Source organism: Lynx rufus, unplaced genomic scaffold (genome assembly GCF_022079265.1).
Source record: "Lynx rufus isolate CCGP_SWC_20201006 ecotype Redwood Valley unplaced genomic scaffold, mLynRuf1.p SCAF_16, whole genome shotgun sequence".
NCBI lineage: Eukaryota > Metazoa > Chordata > Mammalia > Carnivora > Felidae > Lynx > Lynx rufus.
In genome coordinates this window covers 9,503,661-9,531,645 of record NW_025814830.1, presented here as the reverse complement: position 1 = coordinate 9,531,645, position 27,985 = coordinate 9,503,661, and the positions used below count along the sequence as shown (strand labels likewise).

The following is a 27,985-nucleotide window of genomic DNA, read 5'->3' as shown; positions in this document are numbered from 1 at the left end:
ACTGGGTGTTGTATGGAAACCAATTTGACAATAGATTTCATATACAAAAATAAAAAAAATAAAAAAAAATAAAAACTGAGAATAAACTGAGGGTTGATGGGGGGTTAGAGGGAGGGGGGAGGGTGGGTGATGAGCACTGAGGAGGGCACCTGTTGGGAGGAGCACTGGGTGTTGTATGGAAACCAATTTGACAATAAACTTCATATTTAAAAGAAAATGTTCTCTTAGCCTTAACCATCTCTTAATGCCGTGGGAGACTCCTCTCTCTTGTGCTGCTGCAGACCACATGCTTCACCTTGAGGGCGCTAATTCAGCTGAATATCTTCAGGAAAGGCAAAGGATTTCTTAAATATAAGGGGGAACTTCAACAGACACAGAGAGAACCTGAGTTAGAAGGTTCCCAACCTGCTCAACTCTGGTGTCTGCCTCCTCATCCCCAGCCCTCATTTTTCCTTTTTTATTTGGTAATTAAATTTTTTATGTTAATTTTTTAAGTGGCTCTACATGGGGCTTGAACTCATGACCCTGAGATGAAGAGTCTCATGTTCCCTGTACTGAGCAAGGCTGTCACCATTTTGTTCTTCTCTCTTTCCTTTTTTATTTTGGAGGCACATCTTAGACTCCTCAGCTCTCTTGAATCTTTTGATCTGTTCCCCCTTCCATACTGCTATGTCCTCTACCGCTCTTTCCTTCCCTGCCCGGCCCTTCCCCTCCCACCTTCGCCCCTCAACTCTGGATAATCATTGGAGCTTTGAGCATCCTCCCCACTGTGGACTCTTGAGGGGCTCAGAGACCCCATGAGCAACCATCTGGGGCGGAAACAGGCTGACGGGGAACAGGAAACAAAGCTCACCACCAACCCTGTGTACTTGTCACACCCCGAGCTTTTTCTTTGAAGTCAGGAAGGTCTCAAGGGCCCCTGGGTTCTTCACCCCAATTTGTCCTTTAAAGACATTGTTAACTATTATAGAAAAAAACACATAATATTAAATTTACTACCATTAACCATTAACCAGTGGATAGGTCAATGGCGGTATATAGATTTTCAGTGTTGCACAACACGTCTCCAGCATGAGTTCATTTCGTGACTGAAAATCTACACCCACAGTTCTGTGTTCTCTCCTTTCCGCCCTGACTTGCTCTGAGTTCCTCTTTCATTTCTATAAATTTGACTACTTTACATACCTCACGTAAGTGGAATCTTAGGGTATTTGAGTTTCTGTGATGTGCTTAGTTCACTTAGCAGCAAGTCAGAATCATCTCCTTGTCTAAACCTGGACAACACCCCACTATACACAGATGCCCCATGTTCTTCATCCACTCCTCTGTCTGTGGACACGTTGGCTGCTTCTACCTCTTGACTCTTGAGAATTACACAGCAGTGTACGGGGATGCTCATAAACTGCCTCCAATTCTTATGGATATAAAATCTGAACTGAGTTTGTGCGATCACATGGTAAGTCTATTTCTTGATTTGGGGGGAACTCTTCACTGTGTGCTACAGCAAATGTGCCATTTTACATTTTGTCCAACCATGTGCCAGTGTTCCAATATCTCCATATCCTTGCCAGCATAAGTTGTTTTATGCTTTTCGGTTTTTGGATGCTTTGGTTATTGTTGTTGATTGTGACCATCCTAATGGCTGCGACATGATATCTCCTTGCTGTTTCATTTGCTTTCTGTAATATTAGTGGTGTTGAGCATTTTCTCATCAGCTTGGTGGCCATTGTATATCTTTGGAGACATGTGTATTCAAGATTTTTGCCCATTTGTTAATTGGGTAGTTTGTTTTCTTGTTGTTGTTGAATTTTAGAATTTCTTTACATACTTTAGATGTATCAGTAAATTCCCTAACTGATACACAATTCGCAAATACTTTCCCAATTGTGTAGTTTCCCTTTTCCCTCAGTTGAGTGTTTCTTCTGGGGCCAATAGTTAGTAAGCTTGAAATGGCACCACTTGTCTATTTGGCTTTTGTTGCCTGTGCTTTTGGTGTCATGTCCAAGACCTCATTGCCAAATCTAATGTCATCGAACGTTTCTCCTGTTTTCCTGTCTCAACGTCATAGTGTTAGGTCTTCTGTTGAGATCAGTTATCTATTTCCAGTGAATTTTTGTGTATGGTAGAAAGGAAGGGTCCTGTTTTCTTCTTTTGTGTGTGGATATCCAGTCTTCAGAAGAAGTTTCTTTGAAAAGACTGTCCTTTCTCCATTGGGTGGGATTGGCCCCTGTCAAAGATTGTTTGGTCATCTGTGGGAGGGTTTATTTGGGGGCTCTCTGTTCTGTTCCTTTGGTCTACATGTGTGTTTCTATGGAGGTTTTGTTTCCTGTAGTTCAGAAATATGTTTTGAAATTGGGATGTGAAGCCTCCTGCTTCTCTTTTTCTAGATTGTTCTGGCTCCTTGGGGTCCGTGGAGATACCATATGAATTGAAGGATGATTTTTTTTCTACTTCCTGCCAAAAATTCCATTGAGATTTTAATGTGGATAGCATTGACTCTGTAGATCACTTTGGGGGGTAGGGACATTTTACCAATATGAAGTCTTCTGACATATGGTTCTGTTCCTGATCAGGATGGATTTTCAAAGAAGCAGTTGCTCTAGTCCCCGCTCCTTCAGTCTCCCCAAACTCAACCCTCTGAAGGATTCACTCACCTCTCCCACCCCACTCAGGGACTGTCTGAGCTGATGAGAGGACAGGGTTTCCAAGGCTTCAGGTCTGGAGATTGTGTGAGGACATTGAATAAGCCAGACTTTTTCTCAACTCCTTCCAAGTTTTTCTTCTCTCCGGTTTAACTATTAACCCATGGGTATCTCTTATTCTGTAGTTGTCATCTCTTTTCTTCTGTCACCAACTGTGCGTCACTGGTATGTCACTAATTCAGTTCAATATCTCTAGAAATGGTAAACATCTGCTAAGGAAACTGGGGAATTTAGATGGGTATTTCCAGCAACATGGGAACCCCAACCTGGCTCATCTAAGATTACTCCCTTCTCATCATGCAACTAACCCTTATTCATCCTTTTTTTATACCTAAGATTTTCCCTTCAGCTTTCCTGAATCCTTTGATTGTCCCCCATCAACACCTCTTTATCACTAACTGGCAAACTTCTGCTTTCCTTCTGAACTCTCAACTTCCTACTCACTAGGGCATTAAGTCTTAACCCCTTCCTTTGTCTTCCTCTTGACCCTTGAGCATTTGGGGATAAAATCGTGTAAAGCAGGGTAGGGAGTCTGTGTGTGAAACATGATTCATGATTAAGATGGCATAGACTTGTCAGGGCAGGAGTGTCCAGGGGCGTGAGGAGTCTAGGTGGAGGCTGACCCACCTGCTGTGGGGAGAGCAGCTAGAACCTGAAGGATGAGGTGGGAGAGCCATTCTTGCAGCCTTAGGGGTCAGTGTGAGAGGTGGGGAGGGGGGTTGGTGGAAATGTGAAGATTCTTAAAGACTCAGAGAAGCATCCTGACACTGGGCACAAAACACTTGATTCAGGGGGCCCATTTTGGAGTAGACAGTCATAAGGATGGACACAAACCTCCAGAAGCTGGATGGAGAGATGTTTGTATCTCTCAAGGGAGTTAGATGCACACAAAGAGCTCCCAGGACACAGCAGCATGTGGGCTAGGATGGGATACTAGGGATATGGGACAGACCACAGGACATGCCAGCTGGTGGGGGTTCAGAGTCTGGAGAGTGTGGAGGGATTGGACGGCACCAGGACCCCATGGAGGCAGTGGCTTGACTGCCAGTAGCCTGGCAGAAGGGTGGAGGCTGAATGCCTATGAATTAAAGAAAAAGCAATTACTCTGAGAAGACTTTATTTCCTCACTCATTATGTCTTGTACTATGTTTGCCTGAAGACAGTTTCCAAGATCTTCAGGTAACTTAAAATATTACCCTTCTGCTAAGTTAAGCTAATTATAGATATTCATTAAATACCTAAATGATTTCCAAATGGGCTGAAACAAAGCATAATCACACCGTTATGAATATATTGCTTCTCTTAATGAACATGTCCCATTTGCCGTGTTGTAGCAAAAGGGATGTATATGTATACAAAGGTTGGGGAGAACCCTCTTCACAACGTCTGATATCCTATTCTGGTTTTGACAGTCCTTGGTTATCCAACACTCAAATTATCCCTGTGAAATAGAAGTTTCTGTAGGAAAGATAATAATCCTTCCACATGAATGAGCCTCTGGTAGGAAAAATCAGGGAGCAGAAAAACAACTTTGGGAGCAAAGTATGCACTTTATGAGCAAAGTTTGTCCCCGTGTAAAAAGGCATGCATTGCAGCATAGGACGGATGAAAGTGTAGGACAGAGCCCGAATGCACATAGAGAGTGTGGCAAAAGGTTCAGGATCAGGGAGTTTTATTTGTCCTGGTTCTCTCAGGCTGAGATTACCTGGGTTCATGTATAAGAGCTTTTTATTTATTTTATTTAAAAAAAATTTTTTTTTCAACGTTTATTTATTTTTTTTGGGACAGAGAGAGACAGAGCATGAACGGGGGAGGGGCAGAGAGAGAGGGAGACACAGAATCGGAAACAGGCTCCAGGCTCCGAGCCATCAGCCCAGAGCCCGACGCGGGGCTCGAACTCACGGACCGCGAGATCGTGACCTGGCTGAAGTCGGACGCTTAACCGACTGCGCCACCCAGGCGCCCCCATAAGAGCTTTTTACAAGAGCTTTTGGTGTCAAGTATTTGATATCCAGGTGGAATTCAGTATTTTTTTTGTTACAAAGACACAAGTTTTGTTGGATGTTCGGTCTGCTTTTTTTTTTTTAATTTTTTTTTTAACGTTTATTTATTTTTGAGACAGAGAGAGACAGAGCATGAACGGGGGAGGGGCAGAGAGAGAGGGAGACACAGAATTGGAAGCAGGCTCCAGGCTCTGAGCCATCAGCCCAGAGCCCGACGCGGGGCTCGAACTCACGGACGGCGAGATCGTGACCTGAGCTGAAGTCAGACGCTTAACCGACTGAGCCACCCAGGCGCCCCCGGTCTGCTTTTAATAAGAGGGTGTAAAAGGAAAAGATTCTCCTCTTCTGAATAACCTGCAGACAGCCAAAGAACGAATCAGAAGGAGCAAAGGTGTTTCTGATCATGGGAAGCAATGGGATCCTTGCACAGGGCTGGGAGCATGAGGAGGTACAAGTGGGGTGACGGCATTGTACCATAATCACGTTCCCGGGGCTGCAACAAGGTGACCTTTTTAAAGCTTTCTTTTTTTTCTTTTTAATATGAAGAGAGAATTTCTGGAGTTCTTTTAGTACTGTGTTAGAGCAAATAATTGGCCCCCAAAACATCATGAATTTTATCCCTGGATCCTGTGAATGTCATATTCCCTGGCAAAGACACTGCCCGTGTGATGGAGTTAGAGATCGTGAGATGGAAAGATTATTCTGGACTGTCCGGGTGGTCGCTCTATGTACTCTCAAGTGTTGAGAGGGAGAGTGTGAGAGTGAGAGAGAGAGAAAGAGAGAGAGAGAAGGGAGATTGGCCTAGGGAGGAAAACAGTAAATGTGAGGATAAAGCAGGGGAGAGAAGGTGGGTGAGATGGGGAAACAGGACCCAGAATGAGGAAAGCCTCCCAAAGCTACAAAAGAGAAGAAAACACATTCTTCCCAAGAGTCTCAGGAGGGTACACATAAGTACAGATGCCTCCATTTGGGTAGAGTGAAGTCCATTGGGGATTGTAGTTTCCAGGACCGTTAAAAAATTTATAAACGGGTTGGATGTTCAATGGAGATGACATTGAAGACAAAACACTCAAGTTGGGGGAGCTCCTGGTCAAGTGGGGAGTCATTAAGCTGTATAAGCCAAGAGAACTGCAGACAGAGACTCAGGGGCTCAGGAGCTCAAGGCTTGTCAGAGGGGGCCCAGATGAAGGAGGAATGGGCAGGAGGTGGAGGTGTGGGGGAGGTTAGAGTCCAGTGGGGGAGCGGAGTCCAGAAAGGCAGGAGGGATTGCAGGGTGCAGGGATCACACAGAGACCAGAGGTGATTGCAGGGAGGAAGGGGGTTTCTGGTCTGGTTGCCTGGCTCTGGGGATGGGGGTGGGGAGGGCACAGGGTCGAGGGATCCTGCTTTGGATAGGGAGGGCCAGGGTTTCCCAAGGTCCAGATCAGACCAGGATGAGATGCCTTTATCTGGCGTTCAAACCAGTTTCAGCATTGCTCAGGATTGTTCTAGAAAAGTAAAATGTCTGCTTCCTTCCCTGAGGAACCTTCACCTCACCAACTCATTATCAAGGTCCTCCAGGAGAATTTTGTGTAACTGAAAGGCATGGGGTGACTAGTTTGCAGGTCACAGGGAGGACAGGAGAGGGTCAGGAAGGGGACTGAGGCCAGGTGACTTGACAGTGGTCAGAGCCTGGATGCAATGGAGAAAAGGGGGAAGAATCTGCAGTGCCCTGGATGACTGGGGGTCCAATTGAAAGGGGAGGGGGCAACACTCTAGGGTTCAGAGCATTGAGCAGCCAGTTTTATTCTTTCGTTCATACAAGGGCCTTTCTACTAGCATTTGCTTTTAAAACTCTCAACCAAAGAGCCCACAGAATTTCTGTGTTTGTCACCAAGGGCAGCTTGGAAGTGAAACCAGACTTGGGATTCCCAAAGTGTGCATGAAATCACCGCACAAAGGCTTTGACCATCAGGAGTGGGGAGGAGCAGCTTTCACAGCTGCCAGACAGGTTGCAGAGCATATTTGAAGACCACTGGGTGGGGGTCTCCAAGGGAGCAAGCGGCTCCTCGGGACAGCCCAGTCCCCTGTCTGGTTGTTGGTGAGGGACCTGGGATCATGAGGGCTGAGTTGGAGGCTGCTATTTCCAAGCTCTGCTTGGAACGAGAAGCCTGAAGCACCAGAGGAGTGCAGGCTCCACATCCCCAGGTCAGCCCCAGGACTTCCCGGGTTCCCCAGGGAGGGTTGTTCCCCTCATACCCTTTCCCCCTCCATGAGGTCTCAACTGACCAGAGGGGGGAGGTCTGGGAGCCTTCTGAGTTTCACCACCACCTCCCCACTTCAACTTGAGTCCCCTGCAACATGAGTTTTGGGGGCCCCGCTCTTTCCTCCAGCTCAGACTTCAATGCAGCTGGCTCTCCTCTGGCCAGTTTTGGGTACATGCCCTGCAACTGGCTAAGGCGCCTTCAGCCAACTGCTGGTTTGTACTTCTCTCACCTTGAACTTCTCCTGGGGAGATGAGACATCCCAAAGCCCCCTTGGGATCCTTAGCCCCAGAGTTTCAGCCTTGGGAACCGTCCTCCACCCCCATCCTTCCCTCAGCAAATCTCACCCAAGCTGCAGATCCCCTCTCCCTTTCCATCCCACCCCATCCCACAGAGCTGTCTTTGTCATCACAATCACTGAGATTTTTCCCTACCTCCTCCTTGGGTTGTGGCCACAGACCCTGCGCCACACAGGAGAAAGAGGTCAGCTTAGAACCAGGTAGTAAGTTTCCAGACACTCCTCTTGTTGATAATAAGTTTATTTGGTCAGTCGTGTCGAACAAAAGAAACTGAGGGTGCAAAAAGCAAAACAAATATTCACTTCAAGTATTTGGACACAGATTTTAGAGGAACTGGAAATTTTCTTTGAGGCAGGTGGAGAAAGAGTTGATAAAGGTAACCGCCCCCACCCCCCAGCCTGTAGAAGTTCTTCTGAAAGAGATCTGAATGACACAGCATAAACAATGAATTTTAATATTTGTAGATTAAATTTATTTTTGTAAATTAAATTTAATACTTGTAGATTAAGATTTGTAGCAACTACTATCCTGGTACTAGCTGGATGGAATTCCGCAAAGCAAGCTCTCTTCTGAGAATGGCGGCCAGATGTAGCCCTTTTTGATTGGCACAGGCTGGTCATGTGACATCCAGCTGTGGGCGGGCATACGCCCAACTTCAGCGGTGATCTCCCGGCTCCATGTTGGATCTCCTTAACATTGTGATTCCATTTCCTTGTTTCAGTTCACAGTTGTGTTGTGAGCCAGTGTTCTTTGTGAGTCCGGTATAAGGGGCCAGATGACAACTCACGGAGAGAGCTGAGCACACATACAAGCTCCACTGGATGTAGATAAGCTAGGAAGTTAATATCTTCTTCTCTAGATAACAAGTATTTCCCCGGAGAGCTCAGATTGCGTAGCTGTAACAGTAGCTAAACCACAACCACAGCTGTGGGTTTAGAAAACATCTTGCGTCGAAAGCAATATGGCATATTTAGCAAGAACCTTCCAACATTCAGCTTGCAGACACGGGAAGCAAGATTGCGCAGGGCATAAGTAAGGATAGTCTTCAACAGAAAATGGCACAGCATGTTTGACCAACCTGTGTCGTTGCACTGGTTCTCCAGAAATGGCACGGGCAACTCCAGGATATACATTCTTATGTTGTTCAGGACAAAGGTGGCTACAACGTTCGCAATTAATTCCATGACGCGAAGTTGATACTGAACGTGACTGAATTGCTATAGGACAGAAGGAGTGTGCTCTTCTCTGTTTCGTCCCCAAAATTTTCGTCTCGCATAGAGATCCAGCCTTTTATAATTACTGGAATGAGTCATTCTCTGACGTCACACTCTTAACGAAAGAGGGGCTCCTGGCCAATGAGATTGTAACATGTGTCTCAGCAGCCAGTACCTTTGTGCGGTATAAAAGAACCATTTCTCACAACAGAAGGCACGTGTCAGACGCTACCTTGCAATCTGCATACCAGCAGAGTTACCGAGAGGCCTAAATCTGATTCTTGGTGCTCCAGATCTTCTGTAAAGGAGTAGCTCTGTTTATGTTTTCAGGAACCTTGCAGTTCTCCAATGTTCCAATGGAGCTCCCTCTCCTCTAGCCTAGGGAATGTGTATGGGAGGAAATTAATGCAATGGTGCAATTTTCTGGCCCCTCTCAAGATTTCCTGACAGTGTGTTCATCCCAGGGACCACTGTCATCTTCCTTCATCCTGCCCTGCTGACCACATGCTTCGCTGTACTGCCCTTGCTTCAGTCAGTAGCTTCAGAAATGGCCAGGTTTTCTGAGATACCCCTGGGAATTTTAATGGCTACATGGGGTACCTTGGGAATTGCAAGCAGGCTCCTTTGAAACCCCCTCCTCTGCCACCTTTCTGTTCCTCCTTCCTCCTGTTTTGCCCTTTGACTTTCCCTTCAGTTCCCTTGGATCCCTTTTTTTTTAAATTCTTTTTTTATTTAAAAAATTTAAATTATTTTTCTGTTTTATTTTGAGAGAGAGAGAGAGAAAGAGTGAGAGAGCAAGGGGGTAGGGGCAGAGAGAGTGGGAGACAGAATCTCAAGCAGGCTCTGAGCTGTCAATGCAGAGCCAGTTGGGCTCAAACTCACTGTGAGATCATGACCTGAGGCAAAACCAAGAGTTGGACGCTTAACGGACTGAGCCACCCAGGTTCCCATCCCTTGGATCCTTAGATGTGTCCCCCTTCAACACCTTCACCTCCTCTAGCCCTCTGTCTACACCTCTGAGACCTTCCCCTTCCCACTAGGACTCCTCTGCTGTGACAGTCTCTGGGGCTTCGTTGTGCTGCCCCCATCATGGTCATTCAAGGGACTCAAGGACCCCACCTGAGGTGGGGTGCTCCACGAAGTGGGCTGGATATTATGTCCCTGGGACAGGTTATGGAGACACTCAGATGGCTGGCTGCTTGGTCTGTCCTCAGTCTCTTCCTGCAGTTTCATCCAGAGCCTCCATTGGCTGACACGTGAGGGCACAGGACATCTTCTGAGTCCCCTCCACAAAGATTGATAGGAGTGCTTCAGGCCTCTTCTTGAGCAGGTGACCTCAACTTGCCCAGTCCCCTGGCACCTGCTCCTGGTCAGGAGGTCAAGGTGAGGAAAGAGTGAGAGCCAGGACTTTCTACTAGGAAGTTGTCTTCGTTGAACTGATGCTCTAAGCACTCTTGTTGCATCTGTCTCTCTGATGAGTGCGTAAGGACCGAGAAAAGGTCAACTGGGGCACATTCATATTTTCAAGAGTTTACCTGAGCATATAGAGATTGGAATTGGGCAGAGCCAGAGCACAGATGGCCAGAGGTACTCCAAGAACAGGAGCCAGGCCAAAGGTTTTTCTAAAGAAGAGCTGGAAGCAAAGCAATGACATAGTTTGATTGGCTATGGCTGGAGCTTTGGTCTTCTTTGGGCAAACCAAGTTGGCCGTCTGTGCTTGGCTTCCCAGTTTTCTCTTCTGGGGTGGGGGTGCTCTGACCCTAGCTCAGGTTTTGGTTTGGCTGTGTAGGCCACCAAGGTGTTAGAGCCACCTCAGTCTGCTGTTGGCTTGTTTAATTACATTAGCAGAGTGTATGTGTCCTATGTGTAATATGTGCCCTCCTTTGCCTGGTGGTACTAGATGAGTCCCTACAATTCCTGAGAGTCTCTATTGTAAAGGCTATAGAGAAAAATAAGTGAATATTTGTAAAAATGTCCTTAGGTGAAGGAAAGTGAATGAATTCTGACAAAACATTATTTCAATAGCAATGGTATCTTGTCATATGTCAATGTGAAAATGATCTGTATCTCTTGGTAGTTTACAGACTTGTACTATGCCAAGTTAAGTGAAATACTGACCAGTCTGTAAATACCTAGATGAATCCTAAGTAAGTGAGCACACTAAATATTAGTTACCACAAACAGTTTTCAGGCTACAAGCACTTTTGTGCCTGTTAATCTGTTAATGAATGTGTTCATTTTTGCCAAACTGAGAATTACTAAAAGGACTTCTTTGCTTATAAGTATGTGTGGTATGTCTGTCCATGTGGTATGCTTCAAAATGCTGGGCATTTGAACATGGTCCATGTTCTTTTTTTTTTTTTTTTTTTGCAAAAAATAAATTTAATCATGCGATGTTTAAATTAAATGGAATGTCTGATTGGAAGGGGGCCTCCAAATGTGGGGAGATGATTGGGTGGAGGCCAATAACCCGGGTGGTAACAGAATTCATTCAAGGTGAAAGAAAAGAGATAGAAGTTTACTGAATATACTGCAAGGGATTGGTGGGCAGGATAGTGGAGGAGAGGCTGTTTGCAAGGAGGCACTGGGTGGGGGCCATATTTAAAGCAGGAAGGTGAGGAGGTATGGGACATATGGAATTTTCCCTTTCTTCGTAACTGTGCCTGGCTGTAAGTAGCCCATTGGTCAGTTAAGGCTTATGATTGTTTTGAGGTGGGTCACCCAATAGGCTTGTTTGTATTTAGCCAGGGGGGTCACTGTGGGCCCTTTCTGCAGTCCATCGCGCAAACCTGTTTTCCTAAAAGTGCCTCTACAAATCATATTTGCCAGTATACACTACCAGGAATACACAGTAAAAAAAAAAAAAATACACGGAAGCGGGGGCAGATACTTACAATGGGGCAAAACCCCAAGTGAAACAGAAACATGACTTGAAAATTCTACTATACATTATTTGGGCATGGCAACTACTGAAAACTTTGTCTTTTGATGATGATCTTGCTGACACTAATAGTTTCACCTTTGTCGATGATTGTGATTCTGATGATGATGACAACAGGGATATTCTAAGAGCATTTTAAAGAGCTTTCTTCTGGGGCGCCTGGGTGGCTCAGTTGGTTAAGCAGCCAATTTCGGCTCAAGTCATGATCTTGCGCTCATGAGTTCGAGCGCTGCATTGGGCTCCGTGCTGACAGCTCGGAGCCTGGAGCCTGCTTTGGATTCTGTGTCTCCCTCTCTCTCCAACCCTTCCATGCCCATTCTCTGTCTCTCTCTCTCTCTCCCCAAAATAAATAATAAACATTATAAAAATTTTGAAGAGCTTTCTTCTGTCATCTTCATAGTATATACAGGTAGCATGGTATATCCACTTATGTGCTACTTTCTTTTCACTGAGCTTTCGTGAAGTTGCAGAAATGACACTGCCTGACTGACAGGTAGGATTCAGGGGTCTACTCGTTATCTGCCAAAACCGTGTGTGGCTTAGGCACAGTCATCTGTCTTTCAGATTCTTTTTTGTCCTACAGGAAAATAAGATATTGCAACAGAGGTTACTTTTTTTGTCCTTTTCAGGTCTATTAGAAAATTTATGCAGAATGACTGCACAGTAAGATCTGTACTATATGAATCCAAGGAAATGCTTATTCTGACTAAAATATTTCCTCAAATCTGATCTATGCTCTTTGTGAAACTCCCAACAGTACCATGTCTCATGCACAGAGTCAACAGGCCTCTTCACTGCATTGCTGAATATTTTCAAGATGAAAAGCTTGTTGAATCCAAAACAGTGAAAGTAGTAATGTGAAAGTAAAGTGAAAAGCAACATAGGTCTTTGAGGGAGAAATCAGTGCTCGTGGTGTTGGCTTTAATGATGTGGAGAATAAAGGCAAAAAGAAATGTAGATAAAATTAGATTTCCTTACAGCTCACAGCCCTCTAACAAGTCCCTGGGACAGACAGAGTGACTTTCCTGGAGGAACTCAGCTACCTTACCGTCAACACTTTGCTCAGGGCAAAAGGAAACCTCAGCTTGACATTGTCCCGACCCCCCAGGATCCTGTGAATCTACTCTAAACATATAGAAATTCCTTTGGAAACTTGCTTTATCTTTCCTCCCCAAAATATATGTTAGCAATCATCCTCCAAGCATATGGCCCCCTGATATACATCCGAAGGGTTTCATGACTAAGGGTTTACTAGACAGCAGTAAATGACCTTTTCCTAACAGCAGCTAGCCCCTCAAGGTCCTGGAAACCTGGCTTGAAAAATTCCTTAGAGACTTATACTATCCCTAACCCCCTCCCAACCTGAAGGTATGTAATCAGTCACTCGTCACACTCCAAGTGCAACTCTCTTTTTTGCCCCTGGGTCCTGTCCCTGTGCTTTTTTTCTTTTTAATTTAAGTTAGTTAATAGTGTAGTCTTGGCTTCAGGAGTAGAACTCAGTGATTTATCTCTTATATACATTTGTGCTCATCCCAAAAAGTGCCCTTCTTAATGCCCATCACCAATTTAACCCATCCCCACACCAACCCCCCTTCCAGAAACCCTCAGTTTGTTCTCTGTATTTAAGAGTCTCTTATGGTTTGCCTCTCTGTTTTTATCTTATTTTTCTTTCCTTCCTGTATGTTCATCTGTTGAGCTTCTCAAATTCCACAGGAGTGAAATCATATGATACCTTTCTCTGACTGACTTATTTTGTTTAGCATAATACCCTCTAGTTCCATCCACCTTGTTGCAAATGGCAAGATTTCATTCTTTTTCATCACCAAGTAGTATTCCATTGTGTACATATTTGCGACATTTTCTTTATCCGTTCATCAGTTGATGGACATTTGGGCCCTTCCCATAACTTGGCTTTTGTTGATGGAGGTTGCTATGAACATTGGGGAGCATGTGCCCCTTCAGATCAGCATTTTTGTATCCTTTGGATTAATTCCTAGTAGTGCAACTGCTGGGTTGTAGGATAGTTCTATTTTTCATTTTTTGAGGAACCTCCATACGGTTTTCCAGAGTGGCTGCAGCAGTTTGCATTCCCACCAACAGTACAAAAGGGTTCCCCCTTCTCCGCATCCTCACCAGCATCTGTTGTTGCCTGAGTTGTTAACTTTAGCCTTTCTGACAGGTGGTATCTCAATATGGTGATGATGAGTGATGTTGAGCATCTTTTCATGTGTTGGTTGGCCATCTGGAGGTCTTCTTTGGAAAAGTGTCTATTCATGTCTTCTGCCCATTTCTTCACTGGATTATTTGATTTTTAGGTGTTGAGTTTGGTGAGTTCTGGATTAGTTAGATTTTGGATACTAACCTTTTATCTTATGTGTCATTTGCAAATATCTTCTCCCATTATGTCAGTTGCCTTTTACATTTGTTGATTCTTACCTTTGCAGTGCAGAAGTTTTTTATCTTGATGAGGTCCCAATAGTTCATTTTTGCTTTTCTTTCCCTTGCTTTCAGAGATGTGTCGAGTAAGAAGTTGCTGTGGCGGAGGTCAAAGTGGTTGCTGCCTGTTTTCTCTTGCAGGATTTTGATGGTTTCCTGTCTCCTGTTTAGGTCTTTCATCCATTTTGAATTTATTTTTGTGTATGATGTAAGAAAGTGGTCCAGGTTCATTTTTCTGCAGGTTGCTGTCCAGTTCTCTCAGTACCATTTGCTAAAGAGACTGTCTTTTTTTCCGTTGGATGCCCTTTCCTGCTTTGTGGAAGATTAATTGGCCATATGTTTGTGGGTCCATTTCTGGGTTCTCTATTCTATTGCATTGATCTATGTGTCTGTTTTTGTGCCAAGACCATACTGTCTTTGATGATTACAGCTTTGTAATACAGCTTGGAGTCTGGAATTGTGATGTCTCCAGCATTGCTTCTCTTTTTCAACATTACTTTGGCTATTCAGGATCTTTTGCATTTCCAAACAAATTGTAAGATTGTTTGTTCTAGCTCTGTTAAGAATGCTGGTGTTATTTTTACAGGCATTGCTTTGAATGTGTAGATTGCTTTGGGTGATACTGACATTTTAACAATATTTCTTCTTCCAACCCATGAGCATGGAATGTTTTTTTAATCTTTTTGTGTCTTCTTCAATTGTTTTCAGAAGCTTTCTATAGTTTTCAGCATACAGATCTTTTACCTTTTTGGTTAGGCTTATTCCTAGGTATTTTATGCTTTTTGGTGCAATTGTAAATAGGATCGATTCCTTGATGTCCCTTTCTGCTGCTTCGTTATTGGTGTATAGAAATGCAACCGATTTCTGTACACTGATTTTATATCCTGGAACTTTGCTGAATTCATGAGTCAGCTCTAGCAGTTTTTTGGTAGAGTCTTTAGGGTTTTCCATGCAGAGCATCATGTCATCTGTGAAGAGTGAAAGTTTTGACTTCTCCTTTGCCAATTTGGATGCCTTTTATTTCTTATTTCTCTTTGTTGTCTGATTGTGGAAGCTAGGACTTCTAGGACTATGTTGAACCACCGTGGTGAGAATGGACATCCCTGTCGTGTTCCTGATCTCAGGGGGAAAGCTCTCAGTTTTTCCCCATTGAGGATGATATTAGCTGTGGGCCTTTCATATATGGCATTTATGATGTTAAGGTATGTTCCTTCTATCCCGACTTTCTTGAAAGTTTTTAATTTTTTAATGTTTATTTATTTTCGAGAGAGAAAGAGAGACAGAGTATGAGTGTGGGAGGTGCAGAGAGAGAGAAGGAGACACAGAATCTGAAGCAGACCCCAGGCTCTGAGCTGTCAGCGTAGAGCCTGATATGGGGCTGAAACTCATGAACTGTGAGATCATGACCTGAGCTGAAGTCGGATGCTCAACTGACTGAACCACCCAAGTGCCCCTTTTGAGAGTTTTTATCAAGAAAGGATGCTGTATTTTGTCAAATGCTTTTTCTGCATCTATTGAAAAGATCATTTGGCTCTTATCCTTTCTTCTATTAATGTGGTGTATCACATTGATTGATTTGTGAATATTAAACCAGCCTGGCAGCCTAGGAATGAATCCACTTGATCATGGTGAATAATTCTTTTAATGTACTGCTGAATTCAATTTGCTGTTATCTTGTTGAGAATTTTTGCATCCAGGTTCATCCAGGATATGGGCCTGTAATTCTCCTTTTTAGTGGGGTACTTGTCAGGTTTTGGAATCAAGGTAATGCTGGCTTCATAGAATGAGTTTGGAAGATTTCTTTCTATTTCTATTTTTTGGAATAGTTTGGGAAGAATAGGTATTAATTCTCCTTAAATGTCTGGTAGAATTCCCGTGGGAAGCCATCTGGCCCAGACTCTTATTTGTTGGGAGATTTTTGATTACTAATTCAATTTCTTTGCTGGTTATGGGCCTGTTCAGATTTTCTGTTTCTTCCTGTTTTAGTTTTGGCAGTGTGTGAGTGTCTATAAATTTGTCCATTTCTTCCAGATTGTCCAATTTTGTAATTTTTCATAGTATTCTTTAATAATTGTTTGTATACCTCTGGTATTGGTTGTGATCTCTCCTCTTCCATTAATGATTTTGTCTATTTGGGTCCTCTGTCTTTTCTTTTTGAGAAGTCTGGCTAGGCGTTTATCAAATTTATTTATTCTTTCAAAAAACAAGTTATTAGTATCATTGATCTGTTCTAATGCTTTGTTTTGTTGTTTTGGATTCTATATTGTTTATTTCTGCTCTAATCTTTATTATTTCCCTTCTCCTGCTGGCTTTGGGCTTTATTTACTGCTCCTTTTCTAGCTCCTTTAGGTGTAAGGTTGGGTTGTGTATTTGGGACCTTCTTGCTTCTTCAATTGCAATGTATTTTCCTCTTAGGACTGCCTTTGTTGCATCTGTAAGTGTTTGGACTGTCATGTTTTCATTTTCATTTGCTTCCATGTATTTTTTAGTTTCTTCTTTAATTTCCTGGTTAACCCTTTTATTCTTTAGTAGGATGTTCTTTAACCTCGATGTATTTAGGGGCTTTCCAAATTTTTTCTTGTGGTTAATTTCAAGTTTCATAGCATTGCGGTCTGAAAGTCTGCATGGTATGATCACAATCTTTTTGTACCTGTTGAGGGCTATTTTGTGACCCAGTAAGTGATCTATTCTGGAACATGTTCCATGTGCACTTGAGAAGAATGTGTATTCTGCTGCTTTAGGATGAAATGTTCTGAATATACCTGTTAAGTCCATCTGGTCCAATGTGTCTTCAGAGCCATTGTTTCCTTGTTGATTTTCTGCTTAGATAATCTGTCCATTTCTGTAAGTAGAGTATTAAAGTCTCCTACAATTAAAATATTATTATCAATAAATTTGCTTAGGTTTTTGTTTAATTGGTTGATATATTTGGGCTACTAAATACTTACAGTTGTTAGCTCATCTTAATTATGATATAATGCTGTTCTTTATCTCTTGTTACAGTCTTTGTTTTAAAATCTAGTTTGTCTGATATAGGTATGGCTACTCTGGCTTTCTTTTGATGCACATTAGCATGATAGGTGGTTCTCCATTCCCTCAGTTTCAATCTGCAGGTGTCCTCAGGTCTAAAATAAGTCTCTTATAGGCAGCATATAGATAGACTTTGCATTTTTTTTTTAAATTTCTTTTAATGTTGGGGCGCCTGGGTGGCTCAGTTGGTTAAGCGTCCGACTTCAGCCAGGTCACGATCTCGCGCTCCGTGAGTTCGAGCCCCGCGTCAGGCTCTGGGCTGATGGCTCGGAGCCTGGAGCCTGTTTCTGATTCTGTGTCTCCCTCTCTCTCTGCCCCTCCCCCGTTCATGCTCTGTCTCTCTCTGACCCAAAAATAAATAAAAAACGTTGAAAAAAAATTTTAAAAAAATTTCTTTTAATGTTTATTTTTGAGAGAAAGTGTGAGGGGGGGAGAGGCAGAGAGAGAGAGAGAGAGAGAGAGAGAGAGAGAGAGAGAATATGAATCAGGCTCCGAGCTGTCAGCACAGAGCTCAACACAGGGCTCGAACTCATGAACCATGAGATCACAACCCAAGCCAAAGTCATACACTTAACCTGCTGAGCCACCCAGGCACCCCTTGTTGTTTTTATAAGTCAATTCTGATACTTTATGACTTTTGTTTGGGGCATTTAGTCCATTTACATTCAGAGTGGTTATTGAAAGATATGAACTTAGTGCCATTTTGTTATCTGTAGAATTCATGTTTGTGGCAATGTTCTCTTTGTAGTCTTTGCTGCTTTCCACTCATAGAGTTCCCTTAGGATCTCTTGCAGGGATGGTTTGGTGATCATGAACTCCTTTAGTTTTTGTTTGTCTGGGAAAGCCTTTATCTCTCCTTCTATTCTCTTCTAGCTTCTATCTCTTCTTCTATTCTGAATGACAGCCTTGCTGGATAAAGAATTCTTGGCTGCATATTTTTCCTAGTCAGCACACTGAATATTTCCTGCCACTCCCTTCTGACCTGTCAAGTTTCAGTGGACAGGTCTGCTACTAACCTTATGTGTCTACCCTTGTAGGTTAATGACCTTTTGTACCTAGCTGCTTTCAGAATTCTCTCTTCATCTTTGTATTTTGCCAGTTTCACTATGACATGTCATGGTGTTAACTAGTTTTTACTGATTTTCAGGGGAGTTCTCTGTGCCTCTTGTACTTAGATGCCTGTTTCCTTCCTCAGATTAGGGAGGTTCTCAGCTACAATTTGTTCAAATAAACCTTCTGCTCCTTCTTCTTACTCTTTTTCTTTGGGACTCTTGTCATATGGATATTGTTCCATTTCATGGAATCACTTACCTCTGTAATTCTCCTCTCATGATCTAGTAATTTATTTTCCCTCTTTTTTTTCAGCTTCATTATTTTACACAATTCTATCTTCTATTTCTCCTCTGCTTCTTTAATCTCTGCTGTCACTGTATCTAGTTTATTTTGCATCTCAGCTATAACATTTTAGAATTCATCCTGACTAGTTCTTAGGTCTTTGATCTCTGCAGCAAGGGTTTTTCTGGTGTCTTCTATGTGTTTTTCAGGCCCATCTGACAGTCTTTAGACTGTTACTCTAAATTCTTGTTCAGTATATTGTTTATATCTGTTTTGAGCAACTCTCTGGCTGTGATTACTTCTTGACCTTTCTTTTGGGGAGAATTCTTCCATCTTGTCACTCTGGCTTAGTTTCTTTCTTTTGCATGTTTTATTTTTTCTTTTGCATGTTTTAAAAGCTTGTTATGTGTCCTACACCTGAGAGTACTACCATATTAAAAAGGGGTCATACACTGTGCAGGGCCTGGTCTTCCAGGAAGTGTTTCTGGTGTATTCTGTGTGCACTCTGTTGTGTTTTAGCTGCTCTTTCCCATTGGTCAGTTCTCTGCAGAGCTTCTCCTTGCCTTTATTGGTGGAGTGTTTGGACTTTTAACTGGGTGTGCTTTGATTTGTTTGTTGAAGTAACCCTGGAAAAAAGGGAGAGGAGCCTGATTCCTAAAAAGAGAGAAAGGGAAGAGGAGAAAATAAAACCAAACTGAGAATGAAAAAAAGATAAGGCTAATTCCAGAGAAACAGAGGAAAATAAAGAAGAAGGAAGAGAAAAGATGGAAAAAGAATAGAATAAAAATACCTGATTTTATATATATATATTATATTTAATATACTATATTTAAATATATATTTAAAATATATATTTAATATATATATATAGTAAAACCTTGAAATTTCTTGAATATATATATAAAACCTTGAAATTTCTTGAATATATATATAAAATATATTTAAAATATAATATATGTAAAACCTTGACATTTCTTGAAGGCTCATGGATTCTCAGAATGATGCAGGAGCAGGGGCTTGACTTTGAAATCCCTGCTTCCATTAGCACAAAACAAAAGGGTGAGATGGTCTTTCATGGGTTTGTGACCAGGCATTGCATTCTCTTCTTCTGTAATGTAGGTCCTCTTTGGCATCTTTTTCCAAAAAAGCGCTGTCTCATCACAGTTAAAAACTCTCTTCGATAGGTAACACTTGGAAACCATGAGCTTCTGGAACTTGGTAGCAAACACTTCAGCTGCCTCAGATTCTGAACTCGCAGCCTCTCCATGCCTCACAACACTATGGATGCCACCTCCCCTCTTAAACTTACCAAACCATCTCCTGCTTGCCTTGATGACTTCTTCATTTTCTGTTGATGTAACTGGCAGTTTACTTATGAGGGTGGTGTACAAGGTCTTTGCTTTCTCGAAGATAAAGTTCTCGGTCACAGTCCTTTTACTGCATCTAGTTCCCTTATTTATTCTTTTGTCTTTAATATTGTGCAAATGGTTGATGTAGACTTCTTATAAAATCTTGCAATTTTGGCCACTTGCGTACCTCATTCATACTTCTCAATGATTTCCTTCTTAACTTCCACCATAATCATCACCTTCTTACTGTCTTTGTTTTCAACCTTTTTCTGCATGAGGGCCATTGTATATGCTCGCACAGATGTTGACTATGGTACAGTGTTAATGAACACTGTGTTAATGAATGCAGTGAATAAACTGTATTTAACATAACTGGCAATAAGGCAGCAGAGGAAAGTGTCAATATCTGCAGGCAGCCTGACCTAGAATGAAGCAAAGCCTTCCTAAGCTTACTCTTGTATGGAAAAGCAAAGACTGTCCATAGGTGCTTTGAGGTGACAAAAAATACACTAGTGCCTTCCAACATTCTCAAAAATCACTGATTTCTGCCAAAATCCATGACCTGCAACCAAGCATGCAAGCATGGGAGACGATCACCCACAATCCTGCAGTGAGAGAGAGAGAGAGCCAGAGAGAGAGAGGATTCATCGATTGATTATTGACTGGGTTTGGAGTATTGCTTGTACTTTCTGTTCTGTTTTCTGGAAAGAAGGAACCCTGGTGTTTTTGCTCTTAGGCTATCTAGAGCTCATTAAACATAGAGAGTCAGATCTAGACACTTAAACATTATGAAGACATCTGTAGCAGACCAGAACACTTCTTTTTTTTTTTTTTTTAATTTTTTTTCAACGTTTATTTATTTTTGGGACAGAGAGAGACAGAGCATGAACGGGGGAGGGGCAGAGAGAGAGGGAGACACAGAATCGGAAACAGGCTCCAGGCTCTGAGCCATCAGCCCAGAGCCCGACGCGGGGCTCGAACTCACGGACCGCGAGATCGTGACCTGGCTGAAGTCGGACGCTTAACCGACTGCGCCACCCAGGCGCCCCATTAAATCAATGGGTAGGTGTAAATAATCGTTGATCAGTTAAACATGGTGAATGAACACCCATTATTCTGATCTTAAACCAGCGGGGCCAAATTGACACAGTTCAAAACATTTAACACTAATGAAAACATCAGATTTCTCCTTCCTTAGATCTACGAGGCAGCAAAACAGATTGGTTTTTCAGTCAACAAGGTTTTATAGATTTCTACAAAGAAATAGTGAAGAAAAAGCTGAACTCTACAAGTGAAATGCCAGCTAGTAAAGTAGAGGAAATGGTACAGTGAGCTGTTTGGTCATCTCCAAGATTTAACCGATGTGAACATTTAGATATTGGCTTCAGATCTCCCTTTTTGAGAAAAGAGGCAAAATGTTACAAAAATCAGACACCAGCTCCTCCTCCCTTGCTGCCCTCTTTCCCCAGAGGTAATGACTTGCTGTAGGGAGAGGGCTTTATCCTATGCCTGAGACTTTTAATAGCTGTTTGATTGATCCTTTTTACACGATTGTATTCACCAATAACATGTAATATAGCTTTTTTAAAAAAATTACGTAAATGAGTCATAAACTAAGTATTTTTTGTCCCAGGATTAAAAAAATCCTGAGTCTTTTTTACATATAGCATTGTTGTTCTATGTAATCTCCTTCATTTTATTTATTTATTTATTTATTTATTTATTTATTTTTTAATGTTTATTTTTGAGAGAGAGAGAGAGAGAGAGTCGGGAAGGGGCAGAGAGAAAAGGAGACACAGAATCTGAAGCAGTCTCCAGGCTCTGAGCTGTTAGTAGAGAGCCCAATGTGGGGCTCAAACTCACAAGCTGCAAGATCATGACCTGAGCTGAAGTTGGACACTCAACCGACTGAGCCAATGAGGTGCTCCTAATCTCCTTCATTTTAACTGCTGGGTAGGATCCCACCTGAGGAATAAGGCACAGATCATTCCCCTACTGAAAGGCAGTAAGTTGAAATCACTGTTTGCTAGCAGAGCAAGACTTCCATACCCTGGAACATGTTTTCTTATGCACAGGTTGAAGATTTCCCTGGGGCATATACTAATACCCCAAAGTGGAGGCTGGTTGCTGGCTCTGGGGCAAGAGCATCTTTAATGAGAATGGATAGTGCCAGAGGACTCCTTGAGTGGTTCTACTAATTCACATGTCTGCCCTGAAAATGAAGAATTTTAATTGGCCAGAGCCTCACCCCACTCCACTATATAAGTCCCTGGGGACTCTACACTCTTCACTTTGTCTGTAGGAGAACAAGTTCACTGACTACAGACTGTGAGGAAAAGCACATGCTGCTGTAGAAACAGTAATTCTGTAACTCTTGATGGGTTTCATTCCACAATAGAATTTTTGCAGGCTTTTTGGGCAGATATGTATTAGGTAAACGCGTGGCTTTAAAAAGCCACTTGGGATCCACTTTCTTGGTAGAAGATTTGAACTTCTGTCTCTCATAGATTAGAGAGCAAGCTAATCAGGAAGGATAGAGAATATTTGAGCAATGCAAGAAGCTTGGCATATATGTAAAATGTGGTCATACTCATTTTCAAGCACAAATGTCAACTTTATAAATATCTGCCACATACTAGGCCACACAGCAAATTTCAGTCAATACCCAGACATGGAAGACTCTGTAAACACTGTGCTATGAAAGCAGAAAACTGAATAAAAGGACAAGCCGAACACCACCATCTGCATAGAAACCGTGTGTGTGATGAAAGAATCATGGTTGAAGAAGACACAATAATGGCAATTTCAAAATATGCCTGAGTGACAGTAAAAACTTTACATAGAACCCACAGGATGCAAGCCAGGTGGACTTGTGGGCACATTTTAAATGTTAAGATGCTTAACATAGAAAAGAAGAAAAAGATGGTCATTGTAGAGCTAAATTATCCACCTATAGGAATAAGAAAAGGAACAAACTCAAAGGAGAAAGAACATAAACATGAACAAGAAACACAGATATCTGGAGATGGTTTTTCTTTTCTTTTTAAGCTTATTTATTAAGTTTTGAGAGAGAGAGAGAGCACAATCGGGGGAGGGCAGAGAGACAGGGAGACACATAATCCAAAGCCGGCTCCAGGTTCTGAGCTGTCAGCACAGAGCCCAACACGGGGCTTAAACTCACTAACAGCAAGATCATGACCTGAGCTGAAGTCAGACACTTAACCGACTAGGCCACCTAGGTGCCTTGGAAGTATTCTTCTCTTAAAACTTTTTATTTTGTGGAGGAGTTTGTTGAGGATTATCTTTAACTTGAAGATTTGTTAAATCTCACCCATAAAGACATCAGGGCCTGGTACTGTTTTTTTGATGGAGGGAAATTAGTGATTCACATTTTAATTTTTTAGTTATTGCTCTATTCATATTATGCCTTTGTTCTGAGGTGAGGTTTGGTGATTTACATTTATCTAGATAATTGTTCATTTCATCTATATGTGAAAATACACTGGCCTAGCTTTTGTGGTAGTCTCTGATAAACTTTTCTTGTATATCCCTGATAAGTCTTTCAAGATTTTGTCAGTATATCAATCGAGCCCTTTCTCTCTGTCTCTAGCATCTGCTAGGTAGTATGCGATCACTCCCAGCCTGTCTTCAGTAAGAACCCTGTTAGGTCAGCTTAGCAGGAATTACTCTAATTCTTGGTAATTTTCCATCCACTGACTGCCCCACCATGCTCTTGCTTATAAATCACCACTCTTCTTGTTGACTTGGAGTTGAGTCCAATCTGTCTCTCCCTTACTGCAAACCCACTGTTGCAGTCAGCCTCAATAAAGTGTGCCTTATTGTCTGTAATGAGTGTCAGAATAGTTTTTCAATAGCACGTGGAAAGGAGTAATTACAATATGGTTGATGAGGCAAGACGAAAGTACATAACGGGCTGTGGGGTTACGATGGAATCAATTGGGGCTTGTGAAGTTTCAGGAATTTGAAAATATTAAGACAATTGAAGAGATAGTGTTTAGGATGAATTAAAAGACTGGAGAAATAACAGGTGTGGGAAACAGAGAAATTAGCCCACTTTTATGGGCAGGGCATGGAAGGACCTCCTAGAACAAGTGTCCAGAAGAGCTTAGCTGTCTGATAGGCATTTCAGTATTTCACATCCACAATGAAGCCTTGAGTTTTTTCCTTTCCTTCATGCTTTTGCCAAAAATACTACCTCAGTTTCTCAGACCATAAAATCGTGCCACTATCCCCTGTGTGTTGAACAAGGCAAAAGCTTGAAAAGGAGCAGTGCAGGCTTCCAATCCGGACACACTTTTCAAGTGTGTTTGGGGCGACGCAGTGCTGGAGATGGATGCCTTTCCAGCACTTTCTAGCATGTGGCCTGAGGGTGTGTCCTGGGAGTTCTGATGGCTGGACTCAGGAAACCCGTCAGTGGGGATACTTTCAAGGAGAGCAAGGGCTGTAAGAAAGTGTAAAAGTAATGATCATTTACATAAAAAATGAGAGTTCCAGCTGAAGAAGTACAGTGGGTGTTCCTCATAATCTTCAGTGTTGGAGAAATAGGACAATTCATACATTCTTTCAGTGTTGAAATGAAGTAGTTGACAGGAAAATCCAAATCTTTAAACTTAATTTCAGATGAGACCAGCTGAGCGTCGTCACAAAGAAGGCAGCTGACAGTCCACTTCCAATGTGACTCTTTTCTCCAGATGATACTTCCATGTGACCCAAGCCAGTGAGGTCCCCAGAACCCCAGACTGAATTCCATATTATGTGACAGAACGTCTTACACTTGGACTCAGAGACTCAGGTGGGTACCTGCAGGTCCACGTGTTAGAAATCTGACCCCAATGAGTTTGCTGGTCACTAGAGATACCTGAGGGTGTTCCTAGACCCAGCATTGCCCCGTTCCCCTTCCCTTTCTGTCAGTGCACGACCTGCACTGTGACACCGAGGGCTCCTAAGGCATGGTTGGTCACAGGGCTCTGAGGATGAACATCCACGGATGCCGTGAGACAGAAGCTGCGTGCTGGCAGGTGCATACTCCCGGACTCTCCCAGATCACCTGGGACATATGTCAGTGGTTTGCGTTCTTATACATGGTCCCCTGGTGTCTGAGGGGAGAAGGGAGGATGAGGCTTTCCAATAATGGGGTATTTGCTCCTGCCAGTAACCTGGTGGTGGTGGATTTTGAGTTGTGTTTTTCCTTCTTCTCTAGTATATTCAAGCTGCATGAGGAATCGAAACAAAAGATACTCAGGAGAAGATGTAGTCTGGATTATTATGTTATTCTACTTGGGCCTGTAAAGCACAGACGTGCAAGTGATCCCAACTGAACACAGAAAACAGAGAAGACGGAAGGATGCAAATGGTTAATAGTGACCCGAGCGGTGACTCTCCGACTCCTTAGCTGCAACGTACAGGACAGCACTGGCAGGGCACCAGCAGGGCGGCCAGGAAACAGCGTCCCAGGCTGTGGCTCAGGAAGGGGCTGCTCCAGGTGGGACCCCGCTCCACTCCGTGTGCTCTGTGTGCTGTCCCACCGCCCACCCAAATCCATCCTAACCGAGTCTGAAGACCTCCCAGCCCAGGCCAAAGCCGTGAGGATCACGTCCTGCTGGCCTCTCAACGAAGCTGGGACCCAGCGGAACCAGTGCCCGCAGGCCCTCTCGTCCGTCTGATCTGCACGCATAATTCAATCGTTCACTTCCGGTCTTCGCACAGGCTCAGCCTGCACGCGACTCCTCCTGATACAGGTCTTGCCCTCCACTGGCTGCTGAAGCAAGGATCCTGAGAGTCACTATTGAATCTTTCAGCTCCTCCCTGCCCCATGTGGAAACCGTCACCAAAGCCTCCATAGGTCCCCCACCTGCCCCAATATTTCTCATATTTCTCTATCACCTGCTTGTGCCCTACAACCACGTGTCCACACTGTCCTTTCCTGTGTGGACCTGGCTGGATCTAACCGGGCTTCCGAGGGGATTAGGTTCCTATGGTTGCTGTAACAAACTACCACACACTTAATGGCTTGAAAACAAGACACCTTGTTAATCCTGGGGTGCCTGGGTGTCTCAGTCGGTCGAGCGTCCAACTTTGGCTCAGGGCATGATCTCGCGATTCATGGGTTCGACCCCGCATTAGCTCTGTGCTGACAGCTCAGAGTCTGGAGCCTGCTTTAGATTCTGGGTCTCCCTCCCTCTCTGCCCTTCCCCTGCTCATTCTCTCTCTCTCTCTCTCTCTCTCTTTCTGTCAAAAATAACAATTAAAATATTAAAAAGGAAAATGCTTAAAGAAAAACAATTTGTTAATCTTAGAGTCTTAGGTTACAGTCAGATTAGAAGCCTGACACAAATATCTCCCCCAATATAATCTCCCTATTTAAGGTCTAGCCTATTAACAGCTTTAATTCCCTGTTGCTATGCCCAGTCCCATGTTCACAGGCTTAGGAGCAGGGTGTGAATATCTCTGGGGGTCACACTATTGCCTACCACACTCAGTTTCCACCATCTCCTCTCTCTGAGGCCTTCTCCACCCGGCAAGCACAGCCATACCCCCATAAGAGCATCTGGGCCCTGAGTGTCCAGCCACTGTCCCTGGCACCACCCCCTCTCCAACGCCGTGGGCCTGGGGTTGCTTCTGGTTACAAGTCCACTGTGTCACATCTGCCACCGTAAGGTTCTTCTCCAGGGTCCCTGATTGCCGTCTAGGAACTTCACCGTGAGCAAATCTAAAGTGTATTTGAGGGTTGGGTATTGTGGCAGTGAAAACACCTGCATTGGTCAGGAGATGGAAATGGTCAGCAGGAGTTCAGGCAGGCGCGTCAGTGCCCTCTGGTGGATGGTTCCTGCTGCTGGAAGAGCAAACAGGGCCCTGGACAGGAGACAGGAGGGCTCAGCTTGGACAAAGGGCACATTCAGGTCCAGAAGGAGGCATATTTAGAGGGGATGAACTTATGGCTGCCCGTGGCTCAGCAGCTGGAAGACTGGTTTTTGCCAAGGGTGTAACCACAAATCAGGACACCACTGGGTTATACTGCCAGGTTGGCTGAGGGAAATTCTGTAGACATTGGGATGCAAAAACATACATGACCGCAAATCGACATGTGATGTCATTAGACACGTCCTCTGATGTTCTCAGCATCCTGAGAGGCATGTTAGCCATGAATCAAAGTCATACCTTCATTTGGAAGAAACATCTTGTTAAGAAGAAGATGATATGATAGGAATTCGTCTTTATCTTCAGAATCATATACCTTGGCATCATTCCTTAATTATGATGCCCTTAAAATGGACCTAGTTAACTTAGTTGGGGGCTGGCCAGTGTCGGGGTCTGGTTCCCACCACCTGCGAGCTGACAGCATCCTGTCCTCCAACTCTGGACCCCTCTCGGAACCACAGGAGCCTCTGATGCTCCGTCATTAAAGGAGGGGGCCTTTTGGATACAGGTGTGCTGATTCGCACATGCACCCCAATGTTTATAACAGCACTATCAACAATAGCCAAAGTATAGAAAGAGCCCAAATGTCCACCGACGGATGACTGGATAAAGAAGTGGTGGTATATATATATTCAATGGAGTATTACTCGGCAATGAAAAAGAATGAAATCTTGCCATGTGCTACTACATCGTTGGAACTAGAGAGTATTATGCTAAGCGAAATTAGCCAGAGAAAGAAAAATACCATGCGACTTCACTCATATGAGGAATTTAAGATACAAGACAGATGAACATAAGGGAAGGGAAACAAGAATAATATAAAAACAAGGAGGGGGCAAAACATAAGAGACTCTTAAATACAGAGAACAGACTGAGGGTTACTGGTGGGGTGTTGGAGGGAGGGAGATAGGCTAAACGGGTAAGGGGCATCAGGGAGGACACTTGTTGGGATGAGCACTGGGTGTTATACCTAGAGGATGAATCACTGCCATCTACTCCTGAAATCATTATAGCACTATATGCTAACTAACTTGGATGTAAATTTAAAAAGATTAAAAAACTAAAAAAAAAAAAAAATAGAGGAGGGCGTCTTTTCACCTGTCCACCTCTGGACTCTGGGGGGGTGGGGGTGGGCGGGTTGGGCTATACCTACATGTGAGCAGGCTCCTGATTGGCAGGTGTGGGGTCTGAGCGAGATCTGTGCGCCCCCTTGTGGCTCAATCCGGACCACCACCAGAACCCTGAGCTCCTGTCCTCTGTGCAGGAGCATTGACATGGATCAGGAAGCTCTGCATTATTTCTGAAGACCTACCACAGAGCCCTGACCGGGCACAGTCCGCACCGTTTCTCCCCGAACCCCATGACCACCGCAGCTTGGAGGTGCTTTCCCATGAAGCTGCCCTGATCCTATAACTGGTCTAGTCTGTCGGACACGAAGAAGTACACGAGGTGCAGGGTTTGGGTGGCTAGAGGCTTTTTATATAATGAGTGTGT

The 27,985-nt window shown here is 43.5% G+C and overlaps 1 long non-coding RNA gene across 1 annotated transcript; it reads left to right on the top strand.

Annotated features, from left to right (window-relative positions):
- The first annotated feature begins 1,162 nt into the window (after nucleotides 1–1,162).
- LOC124511090 (uncharacterized) lies at nucleotides 1,163–25,611 on the top strand. The gene is made up of 3 exons (XR_006961821.1): nucleotides 1,163–1,456; nucleotides 24,194–24,365; nucleotides 24,774–25,611. It is a non-coding gene; the product is annotated as an uncharacterized LOC124511090 (long non-coding RNA).
- The last annotated feature ends 2,374 nt before the right edge of the window (nucleotides 25,612–27,985 follow it).